The sequence below is a fragment of the Mesocricetus auratus genome, unplaced genomic scaffold, assembly GCF_017639785.1.
Source record: "Mesocricetus auratus isolate SY011 unplaced genomic scaffold, BCM_Maur_2.0 Super-Scaffold_4256, whole genome shotgun sequence".
Lineage (NCBI taxonomy): Eukaryota > Metazoa > Chordata > Mammalia > Rodentia > Cricetidae > Mesocricetus > Mesocricetus auratus.
Genome location: NW_024429182.1, coordinates 112,530,624 through 112,546,902, shown reverse-complemented (window position 1 = coordinate 112,546,902; position 16,279 = coordinate 112,530,624). Strand labels below are relative to the sequence as shown.

At 46.2% G+C, this 16,279-nt stretch overlaps 1 protein-coding gene across 1 annotated transcript in view; it reads left to right on the top strand.

Moving 5' to 3' along the window:
• Positions 1-1,252: 1,252 nt before the first annotated feature.
• The window catches only part of Ctxnd1 (cortexin domain containing 1), a 52,996-nt gene continuing 37,969 nt past the window's right edge, over positions 1,253-16,279 (top strand). Inside the window, exon 1 of the mRNA XM_040729015.1 lies at positions 1,253-1,759. The gene's annotated coding sequence lies outside the window, so the exon portion shown is untranslated. The remainder of the gene's footprint in view (positions 1,760-16,279) is intronic.

Here is a 16,279-nt window from a genome sequence, read left to right as displayed (position 1 = left end):
AGGCAGTAACGCACATATCACTTCTCTGTAATATCCTGCAGGACTGCTTTCCCATCTTCTTCTTTGTCTCCATTTTGTTGACTGTTCACTTTTCCCAACTGGGCCCTAAAATCACCATGTCAATTTACAAAAAAAAATTCTGTTCAGAATTTGGCAATAATTCTGCTGGAAACAAACACGGAGGATCTGATTGGGTAACAGGGTTTCTTTTCCTTGTCCATGAATAAGGCTTGTGTTTTAATAGAGTCAAATTCCTCTATTCCTCCAATCAAACATAAAAGGGTCCCCAGTGTGATGTATGTTCCCAGATAATGTTACCAAGGAAATTTGGATCCTCTCTCAGGGTTCTTAGTTCCATTAATAAAGGAATTTTAAAAACATTTAGAAGAAAGCTTGAGGACAGCTTCGTTCGACTGTGAAAGAAAAACTCCAGTGCAACACCAGTAGCTGCTTTAGAATAGGAAGATGGAGGAGGGCAGAAAGCCATGCTTTCTGTAAGAGGCCAAATGGTGGACAAGCAGCCATATGACAGCGGGTTAAAGCATGCCCCAGCTTTGATACAGCACCAAATACAAAGAGACAGAATGAAGAAATGATGGAAATTGGGGTTTCTGAATTCTTACTCAGAAAAAAAAAAACAGACTTTAGCTGAGCCTCAAGGCATGGCCATGACTCTGTTGAGCAACTCCAGGGGAGTGCACTCTAGAAAGGAAAAGCATAGTATCTCATTAAAGGGATGATTATTTCTCCCATTTCTTTTGCATGTCTTAAATTAGCCTTCTGGAGTGGTGGTCCCGCAACCGACTGGCACGGCCTCTGGATAGCTCTCCTGTTTGGATAGCTTGGAATATCAGGTCTCACCTAAAGTCAGAGGTCGATTCCATTCTTACCAGAAGGAAATAGCTTTCACTTATTGGATCTCAGCAGAGCCCTAAGCAAGACTACTGTAACCGTGAGTTTATATCTCCAGATATTTATGATTGCTCTACTAGTGAAAAGAGATTTTTGTCACCCATATTAATGACAATAACACTGTGAGTTTGTTGTGTTTTTATCATCATGACCTGCCAGTTCATTGGGGGGGGGGAGACTACAATGCAATTGTTGTCTTTACTTTGGATTTTCCTAACACAATCATATCCCTACAAACTGCATTATGTTCCTCCTGGTTCCCAGCTTAAACCCACGGCACATACTAAGACACACTCAGTCAGTAACTTGTACTTCATTGCCTTCTTTCCTCGTCTTTCTCTTGCCTAATTGCCTCCAGCCGACATTCCAAGCCAGCCTCCCAGTCACATCTCTAACTTTAGTGAACATGTCTGTGTAGGTACTGAGTGAGCATAAGGCAGAGGATTCCTCGCAGGAAAGCTTCATGGTTTGGGGGTCTGGTTTTTGCTTTTCCGCCTTACAGAGGGACCTTTGCAAAGCCGGTGCGCCCTCCCCGAGCCGGCGGCGCTGCACTAGGGGCCGAAGTTTCTCCCTGCGTTTCCGCTTGAACAGCGTCCAAGCCTCGCCTTTAAAATGCCAGGGTGGCCTAGGCTCTGCTCACAGCCGCTCTCGGCGGCTGCCCGGGGCTCACCGCGCCGCCGCTGGGCGCTGACTCAACCGCAGTCGGTCTGCTCCGCTGAGCAGGACCTGGAGAGCTGCGCGCCCGGAGCCGCGGGGAAAGCACACCGCAGCGCTTGAACCTCGGGCTTCCGGACCTGGGGGGACTGGCCCATTTGGGTCCCCGAGCGCACGGGACTCGTCTGGCCAGGTAAGACTGCGGGAACATCACCGTGAGCATCCTTCCAGCGGGGAGGGGTAACAGCACCGTTCGCCCGGCGGGAGATCAGTTCCAGTCCCAGGTAGCAGGAGCAGGATCTGCTAATGCAGTGGGGCCTGGCTAAGCACTGGCCGCCAGGAGACCTGACAAGACTGGACTACAGGACCCCTTGGCTGTCCGGTGCCTATTACCTTAGCGGTCAACCTGGAGGGCCAGTCCCGAGCAGCCGGTAAATGCAGCACTTTGGGCTGGAGTGGCTCAGGGCTATGCTTAGCAGCAGACAGCTGCCTTGCCCGCTTGGGTCTTAACACCAAGGAAGCTGGTAATGCTGGGTTCAGATGCATCAGCTGGGAGGTCCTTCCCCCTCCGCCTTTAAGGAATCCAAAGAGTGTGCTGAAACTGAATCAAAGTTACCAATTCTCTCTTGCGAAGTTCAGTGCCTAAAATTCCGTGTGCTTGTGGCTGCCAGCAGCAGAGAACAGATTCTCGTCAGTGTAGTTGATGAAGGTCATGATTGATGGGACTTCTGGGGAAAGTTCGGTCGGTGGCAGTCTTTCTAAAGAAATGTCAAGTTTCACTCGGATTTTTCTCCTGATCTGTGTGCAAAGCCTAAGCCAAGTTTTCAATATTTTCTCCCATGTCAGTGGAGAATGTTTCATGCGATGCTGTGAAAAGTGTGTTATCGGGCTAAATTTGATAATAGTGTCGTGATTGCCCACGGGGAAAGTTCTGGAATGGGAACTGTCAGTCCAAGGCTGTGCATCTTCTCACTGAATGCACCCTGGGGTTCCAGTGTCTTATGGATCTGTCAAGTAGAGGCTGTGTACCCAGAAAAGAAACCTCACCCAGCCTCCCTGCTGCCTTCCTGGGAGAGGCTCCTTGTAACCATTTCTGCATCAGCTTGGATGTTCAGGCCCCACACCCTTTGAAATTTCTCTGGCCTCCTAACTCCCAGCCAGGCAATCTAATCTTCTGGCTGGAGAGTATAAACACAAGCAACCTTGCTCTTTCCCCCAGAGTATGTTGTCTAGTGAATCCTGGGTCCAGCAACACAACCACTCGGTTTCCCTCAGCCTGAGCAAGCCGCTTCCTCAGCAGGGATGTAATAATCTGATTCGTTGCAATTCATGGTCTTCAGCAAAGCAGGTTTAGGTTATCATAAAGCCAAATATCAAGGCTGTTGGTGTGATTTTTAAATTGGACTTTGGTTAAGGTTATTTTTTGGAGGTAGCTCGTGGTATGATATTGCACCAACTTTGCAAACACATGGGGAGGGTTGTGCAAGCATTCCCCCCCTCTTTAGGAAAGAACCCGTAGCAAATGGCCTTACATTTACTCCAACAAGGAACTGTTAGTAAAGCTACTCATTTATTCTCTGTACCGTTGCATTAAGACACTCTGGTTCCAGGGAGTTAATTCTCTAATCACTTTTTGAGTAATGCCATTTATTATTTCTGAGCAAGGTGCAGATAATGAACGCATGAGGCGTAATATGTTTCGGAATTCACCTACATGTGGAGAATCATAGCAACTTTCAGGCTGTTAAAGGGCAAACGTAAGTCTGCAATAAACAAGGTTAGGGTGGAAAGGGGATATGTATGCGCTGGTGAAAAAACACCCATGTATGTGCCTGAAAAAAAAATAACCAGAAATTCAATGGCTGCTTACAAATTGACTTAGTGAATTGTGTCTCTTTCCAGCCTGTTTCCCTACTGAGTTAATGAAAGATTCAGTCATTCTGAATATACTGCCTCACTAGTTAATCTTTCTTTGACAAATATTTACACTATGCAGGCACAATATCACAGCACAGCCTCAGAATCAGCAGCCCTGTGGCGATCCACGTATGGTATGGCTCAAATTCAACACTATTTCCAAGACTTAAATGGAAACTGAAATGACATCGAGGAAAATGTCCTTACATTATCCTGCCTGGCTACAGTAGAGGGAATGGTGTTTATGAAACTACAGGGTTCCAAGTTTCTGAGGTTAATGCTTCTAATAAGTTCAAATGTGGAAGCGAGGCATAATGGATCTGAATTTGGGCATCGAAGGCTCTGGACTTGTTCCATGTCTGTGAATGTTTTAGGTGGCTAAAGTTTGTTCTTGGAGGTGACATTTTTGAGTATTTGATTTGGAAGGAAATGCCTTCTCCTGTCAGAGGGTTAGCAAATGGGAATCTGTGTTTCCTGCTGACTCAGGGTGGGATCTGTGAAACTCAGCTATCCTGGGCCCCTTGGGGTAAAAGTTCATGGGTGTGTGTATGAAAGGCACTGGTCAGAGTTTTGTTTGGACTGTGTAGCTAATCACATGACCTTAAGCAAGTGACCTTTCTGGTTCCCTTGTTTACTAAGTCCTAGGACAATCAATACCAAGTCAATTACACTTCCCTGCCACACACTAAGTACTTTGTATATACATTCAGTAACTTTCACAGTCACATTTTATGTCTGCATATGAGTAGTGTAGCATGTGTGTGTGTGTCCATATGTGTACAGGCCTGCATGTATGTAATAAGTGCACGTAGAGTCCAGAAGTCTACATCAAGTGTCTTCCTCAACCACTCTTCACCTCACTTATTAGAACATGATCTCTCACTAAATCTGGAGCTCACTGATTCAGCTGGACCAGATGGTCAGTAAGACCCAGAGATATTCCTGTCTCTGCCTAGGACTACAGGCATGAGCCGCTGAGCTCAGCTCTTATATGGGTTCTTGTGTTTCTAAGCAGATACTTTACCAACTGATCCATCTCCTCAGCTCTCAGTATCAGATCTTTATCTCTATTTTCTAATGAGGAAACTAATAATTGAAGGAACTACCTTAACTAATCAACGTTGATCAAGCATAAGAAAACTTGGGTTCCAAATTGAGATGTCTGATTTTGAAGATGGCATCTTTCTTCCCTGAACTGTACTCATTGCATGACATTGCTTAAAGAAAGAAAAAAGCCAACTCTGGGAGCGTTAGCACTCAAAATTCACGATGGTGCACTTAGTGGTGACAACCAGTTCCATTTTCTGAAGACTAAACTGCATGAACCTTTTCACGTTTGGGGCCTCTGAACCGGCCCCTTTGCCACTGTCTGTTACTGGCAGTGACTTACCCATTATCCTCTGAAAGCTGCGGTCTGCCTGTAGGACTCAGTGTCTTTATTTATAGCGTAGGGAAATTCTGCCTTCCTTACTGGGGGAATGTGGGAACTGGGACTGGTGATTTATGTGAGTAAGTCCAGCACACAGCAGGTATTTAACACATAGTGCTTAGAATCTTCCTAACTGGTCCCTCCCACAGTCTGCTCCTATGGTTTCACAATGGAAAATGGTGGCCAGCAGATTTCAGTGGCATGTCCTTGAACACAGACTTTTGTAGCTAGACATTCCCTGAAGTGTCCCTTGATGTGTTTCCTTGATGACAATGCTTCAAGCCTTTTCAGATAAAGTGTCCTTGTGAAGTTCATTCCTAGAGTAATGTAGGGAGGTGGTGTCACTGGCCAGAAGAACTAAGGTTGGGATGCCTACTCCCAGAATCCCCCTGGAGCCCCAGGTTTAGAAGAGGCTCCCATAGCTCACAGAGACTATGCACACTCCAAAGCTCATGTAATCTTCGACTGCATCCCCTCTCATGGCATCTGCCTGGTTGCTTGACTAGGACATCTTTTGAACTCATCCCGGGGTGGAGAGCAAAGCAAGCCCTGAGCGAGTGAATCCCTGAGTGTGTGTGTGTGTGTGTGTGTGTGTGTGTGTGTGTGTGTGTATGTGTGTGTGTGTGATATTGACATGGGCAGGGCATCAGACCTGTGGGAAAATGTCAAAGCTTTCCAGACCCCAGGTTGAGGCCCATAGGGAAATGGCAAAGATTTCCTCTGATCTGTGTGTGGATGTTGCTAATGGGTGAAGAAAATGTCCACCATAGCTTCCCCTTGCCCAGCCCTGACTGGGTACCTATAGCCTGAAGACTGCTTCTCTACAGAGACTGTTCCTACCAAGATTAGTTAAACCCGTCTCCTTGACCCAATTGTATACCATAAACCCGGCCTATACCAGCCCTATACCATAAACACGCTGCTGTTCTGTAGTGCTGTGGTGTCTCTAGCAGAAAGGTGAGACCACCCCCACTATGGTCCCCATTTTCTGTCTCTGTGTCTGCCTGTCTTTCTTTTCTTCATTCTCTTGCCAACCCAGTCAGGCCCATTCCTGGAGCAATGCTAGACAAGGCATCCCAGGTCTACACTAAGAGTAGAGTAAATGCCTCCTTGGCCCTCTCCTCAGGGTCCAACCGCAGTTTTGGCACTCAAGACCTTTTAGGATTTTTAAAGTCTATTCTTTTGTTTTGCTTTTAATTGACTCAAAATAGCTTCACGTATTTATAGAGAGACTTTCAAGTGTTTACCACTCACATAGCAAGGACAGGTCCAGGCAGAGGAGTGAAAAGACAGGGCACCTAGCCACTTAGACTTGAACCTCTCAGATGTCTCTTCTGAAACCTACTAGTGACAGGAGATGTGACCCTGGATAGTCAAAAAGTGGCCTCAACAGCATTTCGCTTTCATGTAGAATTTTCACTCTGACCTTTGGGGAATTTTGTGTTCTGTCTCTACAAGATCTGACTCCTAGGTCTTGGCCCCATTAGAATCCCAAGGACTTCATTCCTGCCCTTGGGACAGAACGATGGGAGGTTGGAAGAGGTCAGAACTCTGCCACTGCTCCTGCAATCCAGACTGGAGCAGACAAGGTGAATGAAGTGCATTATCCTTTCAGTGGGTGTGACCTTTCATGCTCTGTGGGCATGATGGCATGTGTTTGTCATCTGGAGACTGACAGCTGACAAATGACCAGATACTGCATGTAAGCACCACACCCCTTTCTTTCTGGCAATGCAGGTTCTCTTTGGCCCAAGTGGAGCTTCTTGTGTTCTAGAATACTATTAAAAAAATGGCTTGTGTTTGTCACACCTTCATATGCCCAGAGCAGACATTGCTAACTGATCATGATGCTGAATAAGACCTTGGCAGCCTCCAGAAGAGTTCCCTATAGTTGACTTGAGAAATGATCCCTAGTGGGGTTCTGTGGCTGATAGGAAGCAGTGAGGAGTTTTAAGCCAGGGGAACAATATAAAAGTGAAATTCCTGAAAGGGGTTGCCCTTCCTTGCTGGCATCCTTGCCTCTCCCAAGCCAAATGAGCATCATACAAAATCTTCCCCTCTACAGTGCACCATGCCCCAAGTGTCCACACACAGACATATTCCTTCTAGGTTATTTGATGCTCTTCTGCTTAGTTTGATAGGGATGTGTCTGTGTCTACCCTGGGCTACTTTAAATTATGTGTGATTGTAGAGCTAAGACATCAGGGAGAACAAGACTTAAGATTCAAAATGTTTTCATTTCTGAGGAGGCAGCCTGCATCCTGGCATAGCAAGGAGGCTTCATGCATGAGAACAGGGACCTCTGGATCTCTGAAGGGCTAGATGGTCCTGCCAGCCAGACCTTCATTAACACCATGGCCTTCATCTTCCAAGATGACCCCACTCCTGAAAAAGTGTTGCCCTCTCTCATTAACTGAAGTCTCAGAGGGGCCCTTGTCTTTCCTGGGCCAATTGATTTGACAAATAGATATTCTGGGCCAACTCCCAGGAAGGGAGTTCCGCTACACTGGCATCAACCCTATAGCAAAATTGTTCACTCGCCAGCAACGCCTATGTCCCCTTCCCCGTGTCCCAGTTACAATATTAATATATTCATTCTTAGCTCTGCAGAAGAATGGAGAGAAGCCGCCACTTTCAGCAAGCAGAGGCAATGAAAGCCATGCTCTCCCCGGCGGCCACATCTCCAAGTGAACAGGACATTATTGTTAATCAATATACATGCCCACTGAAATTCAGCACTCTGAGAATTCATTTTCTCCTGCAGAAATTCCCCTGATTTCTGAGACTTCATCTGAGAGAGACAGAGGACTTTTATACTATCGTGGAGAGGGAGGATTTGAGTACTGCTACTCCCCCACTGTCCCCAGGACCCTTGTACTTTACAATCAGAGGAGGTGTTCCAACCCATGATGCCAAGGAGGGAACTCTTCCCTCCTTGAGAAACCACAGTCAAAGCCTTAGACATAACTTAACCCTTTGACTCTTCCAAAAGAGATGAGGTGTGCTTCTTAAAAATTCTTTAGAAGTTCTGATTGTGAGGGGATGGGGGGTGTCTAAGAGAGCTTCCTACATGTGCACTGTTCCAATATGGAGTAAAGATGGAAAGAGGAAAGATCAGTTGTCAAGGCCCAACTTTGCATAATGACCAATTTCAGAACCATATGAGTACTCATCCTGGAGATACACAGGAGCCTATGCTGTCAAACTCTCCTGCTGTAGCTTCAAATCCTAACTCCACTTTCAAGTGATGACCACACACATCCCACTGCTGCTCTGAGCACCCTTTTCTCCAGGATGAAATGGAGGCAGGATGAAATGGAGCCTCAGGAAAAGCTTTCAGTGGACAGTGTATGACTTACTAAGCACCATGCTCAGGGAAGTGTGTTTGGCAAACTAGCTTGATTGCTAGAGTGCATCCTATCATGCTGAAAACAGGAAAGTGGTGCCCCAAAAAATCACCCAGAAGGCTCATTGTACAATACAGTGAGGAGCCCAATCCCAATCTCCTAGACCAGAACTTCCCAGTATAAAAGCAGTAATGCACATTTTTAACAAACCAATAGAGTCAAGTATGAAAGTCACACGGCACATACGTCAGGGTTTCACACTTGCTTGACCTAAACTCCACATCCCCTGATGTCCAAAGCTCAACATCTGGACAGAAAATTAGGTGCCCTGTTTCCCCTTCTAAATGCACTCATGCACATTAGCTCCCCCAACAGCCTTTGAGAATGCATTTGTTAATTTTCTGCTTTCCACAAAAGTCCTGACACCATCCGTTGTCAGCTGTGCCAGGACCAAGAGCTTCTCAGTCCAGCTAATGCAGCCCCACTCTTCATTGCTCCTGCCTAGAAAGATCATGGGACAAAGACAAGACCTGGATCTGGAAAAAAACACGGGGCTTCTAGCTTTGATGATATTTGTCTCTTTCACCACCTGCTATTGTGTAGCAAAAGCCCAGGATAGCTCCAATTTCAATGTAGAAGTAGGTAGTCTGTCTTCATTTTAGGACCAAGGGTGTGTGTGTGTGTGTGTGTGTGTGTGTGTGTGTGTGTGTGTGTGTGTATGCGTGTGTGTTTCCATCTTTACAGAAAATGAATTTTGGAATTATAGACAATGGGGTCCTTTGTGGGAACAAGAACTGAATAGCTGACTTCTGTGGACTCACACAGTAAGGGTTTACCAGTAATATTTTGTGGCAGTTACGGTTCAATTATGATGCTGCAGATTGAGCCCATATCTTGTGAGGCTAAATGTGTACTCTATCACTAAGTACTTAACCAGTTCTACACTAGAATATTTTCTGGAAACTTTTTTGGGCTTATTCAAGATGTGCTATGTGGTGCTTTCAAAATATTCTGGAGAATATATAAAAAGAAGAAATGACTACCTGTAATCCCAGACCCATGACCAGTATCTCCTCTGGTTTTTGCCTCATTTTTGTATCTTTGTGATGTTCTTATATTACAAAGACCACATGACTGCATTATGTGAATAGGAAGCAGAGTAGACAGTTCATAAGTTCTGAGACCTGTGTGTCCTGGAACAACATGGGACATGGACAGGCAAGACCCTGGAGAAGGTTCTATGCAGGTGGTGGAATATTGGCCCCAGAACCAGGTATAGTGTTTCAAATAGAGAACACAGGGGTGGAAGGGATTAAGCTCAGTGTGGCTTCTTTGCAGTCACTCACCATGATGTAGAGGAGTCTATTCCCCTCCCCCAGACACTGAGAGGGCCACTGAGGCTGCCTCAGTAGGGCTGAGGAGGCACAGTCTGTGCTACTGTTTGCTGGTCTCTCTTCAGACAATATTCTATGATCTTTGATCGGCCATAACAGCTGCCCTGAAGCCACCATGTGGGGCCACATAGAGAATCTCCCCAGGCCAGGGCCTGGAGCAGTGAGTAAAAGGCCTTCTTCAGGACCCCACCTCAAAACCATCATAAGACAAAACACACAGAACCACCCCCAGCAGAGTCCAGTCACCTCCCAGATTCATGATCAAAGCAATGATTGTCATTATTTTAAAAAAATAAATAAATAACCAGGGCAACTTCTTGGGAAACTGCACTTATTTTAGGCTTGAAATAAACAGATTGCCAAGGGCAACATGCCTGGTGAGGCTGTCTGGGGACAGAGTGGATAAACCTTGGTGTTGTAGCATGGCAGGATGACAAAGGCTCTCTGTGTTTGATGACAGCCCTGACTTTAGAAGGTGGACACTCTGGTCACTGGCCGTGAGCATTCCGGAATCTGAGGCCAAACATATAAAAGCACTCACATGCTGGTTCTAATAAATGGTGAGACCATTTTTAAAGCCAACGCTTGGTTCTGTCTCTACTGTCCAAACTGATAGCTGTTTCAAGTTAGGTGGAAGCTTCTGGTACACTGATGGAAGACCATGTCAGAGTCTCAGTAAAGTATGAGGTGTCTGGCTGGCTGGAGGTGCTGAACTTTCCCTTCCCTTTGGGAAAGATCCAAATGACAGGCTTTGGGACCTATGGTAACAGCATTACCAGGAAAATTCACAGAAAGCAATTTCTAGTCATTTGAGCTTCCTTGGCTCCAAACTCAGAGAGTGGCAACTGGGTTAAACTTATACCTGCTGCCAGAACTATCCAAACCCTGACTGTACACATTAGATTTGTTTGGAACAGTCGACGCAGAGGGAAAGCTACCTCCACATTGTCAGTAGAGTCCTGCTTTACCATTCCTGAGTCTAAGACCTCTCCAACTCCTGTGCACATGAGCAGTCTCCTGGATTGCCTGGCCAATGGCTTACCTAACCCAGCCTCCTTCAGCCATCTGGGTTTCTGGTGTCAAGAATGCTGAAAGGACCACTGCAGCTCCTGCCGATTCTGACCCATCCTGCTGCTGCACAGCCCTCACTGTCTAGAGCCCAGGTATCTCTGGCCTCACCCGGGCCTCTGAAGCTTGCTTGCTGGTCTCAGAAGGAAGAAGGCATGTGTAGAGTCTGAGCATGATTGCTTTATGTTCATCCAAAACTAGGCAGGCGATTTCAAGGACTCCTAGCTGTGAAAGGTAATGTGTAGATGCTGGGTTGATCTTTCCATTTCTCACACCCTTAGTGACTAGGAGGTGGAAATAGAGATGAACGAGGATCAGACCTAGGGGAAACTTGGCAAAGCCTCACTCCTTTACCCTCTGGGTGCTTCTCAAGTGTCTACCAGCCACTACCCTGCCCTGGACACTGACAAACGGCTCTTTCCACTTGGACAAAACACTCATTGTTCTACCTCCTCCCACCAGGCTGTCAATCGCAGAGATGGAGTGTCACAATATTCATGAGAAGGTTTGAGAGGACTCACTGACTAGCGATGGGTGGGCCCAGCCTCCAGCCCCCAACTCCCAGCCCAATACAGGACAGTGTCAACAACACAGGGGGAGGGGCTCTGCATCTAAATTTTGTAGGAAAGCAGATAAGGAAGATGAGAATGGCAAAGAACCCTAATATGTTACTCCCATTATTAGCCCTGGAGGGTAACTCTGGCCACTTATGTAAGGCATGTGTGCATCCTGTGTGGACCAGCCTGTGAAAGACACTGCCACTGCGGGACTCAGACTCACCCCTCACAACTCACCCCAAATGATCACCCATATTCTCCTTCTAGAGTTCTTCAGCTTATCTAAGAGATTGTACTGAGGTGACAGCTGGCAAATGGAATCCCCAGATGCCCTGGTACCTATTGGAATATCCATCATCTGGTGTGCACCTTGAACCCCAGGCTCAGGGGACATAACTTCAGTTTTCCACCCTAGAATGGTTTATAACATCCTCCATTCTGTAGGTCACACAGGAGTCCCTGGGGCTCCTTCCCCACCGCCAGGCCTGGCTGGCAGTACTGACTGGCATCTGTTATGGGTGTCAGGTTAGGGGAAAATGTTAGGTATACTTGGCATCACCTTCCTGAGGGAAAGGACTCTGAAAAGTGGCAGGTAGAAGCTGCAGCTCATGCAGTTGTCCAACTAATATCTTATGAATCCAAGGTCCCCGAGTCTCAGAGCAGAAAAGCTTGGAGGCTGTCATCCCAAGCTTGCTCCCTGAAATCTGCACATTCATGGATGGCAAAATCAGACACCCGTGGAAGCCAGGCAGGTGCCGTGATGCCTGAAGCAGATGAGTCTAAGAGACAGGATGGGCGAACCTGGAGAACAGACCCACTGGCAGTCTGCAGGGTGCTGCTTGAAACTACAGTCCCAGCCTAGCCAATCTTCCCAAAGCAATACATTTCATGTAAAATCTTCCAGTGGTCAACACCTTCAAGTGAAAACATCATATAACTTTGTTTGGATCAGCATGACAGTCACCATGTTGTGAGCTTTGGTTTAAGTGCCCTGTGGAAATTGATTAGTGATCTGCGGTTGCTGCAGATTTTCAAACTTGGGGATACTCCAACACAGAAACAAATTGTTCTGGTGGACGAGGACTCAGAGGGAGTTTTAGGTTGGCTTCTCGCTCTTACCTCACAGTGTCCAAATCCTGAGGCCTCTCCATTAACCTCTGCCTCAGACAGATGTGTTACATGCCTATATTCGCAGCAGTTCAGAGGTAAAGGTAGGAAAACACATAGTTAAAGGCCAGTCTGGAATACTTATCGAGTCCAAAGCCAGTCTAGACTGTATAGCAAGACTCAGCCCACCTTCAAAACTGAGGGCTGGGGATAGAGCTCAGTTGTAGAATGTATGCATAGCATGCACAAGGCCTACATTCAATCCACATCACTGGGGGGGGGGATAAAGAAAAATCTTACTGCCCTGGTGCACTGGACCTTCTTCCCCACCGTGAACCAGGCATTGCTGCAGACTTCAGAGATCCAGAATTGCTACCAAGTCCTGAAAGCACAATGAAGGACATCTGGGGTGCGGAAACTCCTTTTAGACAATCTCTCGGCGCTGCCACCACGCAGGTACAGGTACATTCCCCGTCTCTTTAGATGCCCCAGGTCTCGACAGTCTTCATAACATGAAACATAAATAAATGCAGCTACTAGCCCCGTGTCTCATTCCTGCCCTGCCCATCTCATCAGGGTGACGCTGGAATGAAAAAGTGCGATATGGACCGTCTTAGTTAGGGTTTCAGGTGCTGGGGTGAAACGCCATGACTAAAACGCAGACTGGGGAGAAAGGAGGTTACTTGGCTTACACTTCCAAATTGCTATTCATCACTGAAGGTAGTCAGGACAGGAACGCAAACAGAGAAGGATCCTGGAGGCAGGAGCTGATATATAGTCCATGGAAGGGAGCTGTTTACTGGCTTGCTCCCCATGGCTTGCTCAGCCTGCTTTCTTTTTTATTCTTGTTTTTTTTATTAAATCCTGTGGTTTCTCAATTTTATATGTACATATATATGTATATATTAAATTAGAAACAAGATTGCTTCACATGTCAATTCCAGGTTCCTCTCTGTTTCCCTCCCCTCCTCCCATGCCCTTCCACCGCCCCCCCCAATATCTTCTCATTTCCCCAGGGAGGGTGAGGCCCTCCATGGGGGAGTCCATAGTCTGTCATGTCAGCCTGCTTTCTTATAGAACCCAGGATCACTAGGCCAGGGAAGGCACCACCCACCATAGGCTGGGCCCTCCCCCATTGATCACTACCTGAGAAAATGCCTTATAGCAGACTCTCTTGGACACATTTTCTCAACTGAGGTTTCTTCCTCTCTGATGACTCTAGCTTGTGTCAAGTTGACACACAAAACCAGACAGTATATGGACATAACAGTGTTTCCAACCGGGGAGCCTGGCAGGAGAAAGGGCATGCTATCATTCAGCACATCTGTCTTCCTTACTCGTGGGAAGAGAAGACAATGACTTTGACATTTCTGTGCCTCCTCCCAATATACTTTAGACAGATTTCCCAGAGGAGGCCGGGCCTTGTGGGTTTCGGAATGCACTGACCATCAGAACTGATGGCTTTGATTAACAGTGTGTTACTATCGTGGTGTGCTGGAGAGGCAAAGCCAGCCACAAGGTCTCCCTGCAGACACCCAGGACCAGCACCAATGGGCACCTATGACTCTGTAGCTTGTTCAGCTCTGTCATATATGAGGGAGGGAGGCAGAATGTCTACTGTCTTCATCCCACTTAGTTACAAGAGCCCACTAATACCGAGAGGATGAAGTGCAGGGTCCCTGCCCTCACAGTTGCCAAAGCCTTTACATGTCGGGTCATAAGTAACCCAAAAGGGAGTCTTCCAATGGGACTTCCATTCATTAAGATTTCCTTGGGCCTTTAGGCAGAAGGGCCTGTTGAGCAACACATAAACGTGGGAAAACACATACTGTGTTTAAGGATTTAGGGGATTAGAGAATAACGTGTGAGAAGAGGAGATGGAAAAGGGAGGAGAGGGGCAGAGGTGAGGCAGATCTTCACACCTAGGAAATGGAAAATTGGGATGTGTCTTTTTCCGCCTCCTTCTGTCCAAACTGCACTCACAGAGTGGGGTCACTCCTTAGTGGGAAGCCTTCTCCAGTGATGCCCTTCTGGGGTTGCTCCAGCCCTGACTCTGGGGAGGGGCCAAGGTTACCAGTTACCCTACAGATGCATTCACCCCAGCTCCATCTCCTAATCCTCGGTAGCTAGTGCTGTCCTCCATCTCTCTGTGTGAGGACCACACAGTTCCTCTCCTAAGTCTTCTCTCAAAAGGCCTAGTGAGAACAGTATACGGGAGATGAAGCGCAGAGCTCACAGCCAGGTCTAGGGTTTCAGCATCTTTGGGGGTATCTAGTATTGTCTCTGTAGGATGTGGGCTCCTAGTGGACTACTTCAGGGTCTGATAGAACAAGGTGAGAAGACAGGAAGCCAAGATTGTCCAGGAGAAGTTCTAGGCCTCTAGAGACCCAAGAGCCTGGAAGGAGATTCACATTGCTGCCCTGTTATCTCCAAGTGACAGTAACTGCTGTGTGTGCCTTTATTCATTAGGTTTATTTTCCCTTTAGGTGGCATTTGCTCCTAATCTTTGTATCTTGTACAGAGTGTCTCCAATAAGCAGATGCATCTTCAAGAGTGCTTATCAATGAATCAGTGAGACAAATTAGCTTCTAAGATCCTGTTTCCCTTAACATCTTGTCTGGAAAGGTCTCAGGACTTCCAGATGGGAGAGACTCAACTTCACAGGATGAATTGGAACTGACACAGTGGCTAAGAGCTGGGGGATGGGGAGGGAGCAGAGCAACCAGAAGTAATGAGATGAGTGTGTAAACACAGTTTAATAGCAGAGGTGAGCTATGTCCCCAAACGGTACACTGATTAAGACAGGCAAACAAGAGATGAATGGAGAGGAAGAGACAGAAAGGCAAGAAAGAGACGATCTCTCTTAGACACAAAGGACAAAAGGCAGATGCAGGGTTTATGGCTCCTGAAGGTTATGCAATTTGGGAAGTCCTTTGTAATAACAGAATAAAAGTAAGTAAAAAAACCCAAACATTTGGAATGAGTAAAGTCATAGCAAATTACAAATAGTAAAGATGGTCTATTTTTATTCCTTTTTCGTAAAGGAAAAGAATATCTATGAAAATGAATAGTCATAACAAAATATATGAAAAATGAACACCTTTCATTATGTTTCATTATTTATGTGTGTGTTTGTGCATGTGTGTATACATACATGCATGTGGGTGGCTGTGGAAGCCAGAAGAGGGTTCCAGATATCCTGGAACTGGAGTTACAGATGGTTGTGAGCTGCCTGATGTGGATTCTGAGAACCGAACTTAGGTCCTCTACAAAATCAGTACACACCCTTAACCACTGAGCCATATCTCCAGCACCTAAGAATGTTCTTTAAACAGTTTACTACTGAATCTACTTCAAAGACATTTTCAGAAATTCAAGCTGTATCGACTGAGCTAGCCATGCACTTCACTTCCATGGCATTTAAAAGCATGTTTTGGCTGATCTTTGATCTACTATTTATATTTTAATTACTTTTATATAATCATTTCTATAGAAAATATAAATATTGCCAGTCTCCTTGCATAGTTGATCATACTTTATTGGTTTAGCTCAGAAAAAAATTAAATTCCTAGTTCACAATGCCATGAAGAAACCCCTGTCAATGTTCTTTCATGACCAGGCTGTAAGCTTTTTTAGGCATTTCCAATTTTCTCAGGCACCATGAATCTTAATGACTCCATGGATTGATGGCATTCATTAACCAGTCATCTTCAGTGAGACTGGGTGAACTGCCTCTTGTTTCCCTGGGAGTGAGTATTTCATGTCTAATAAACACCAAGTTAATAAGAGTTTCACAGACAATTGGGCCGCTTTAGCTCAAGGCAAGAAAGTGGGAAGAGGCAACAAGTCCATGTGGGGCATCCCAGCAAACATGGAGCATGCGATGAGGAAGGA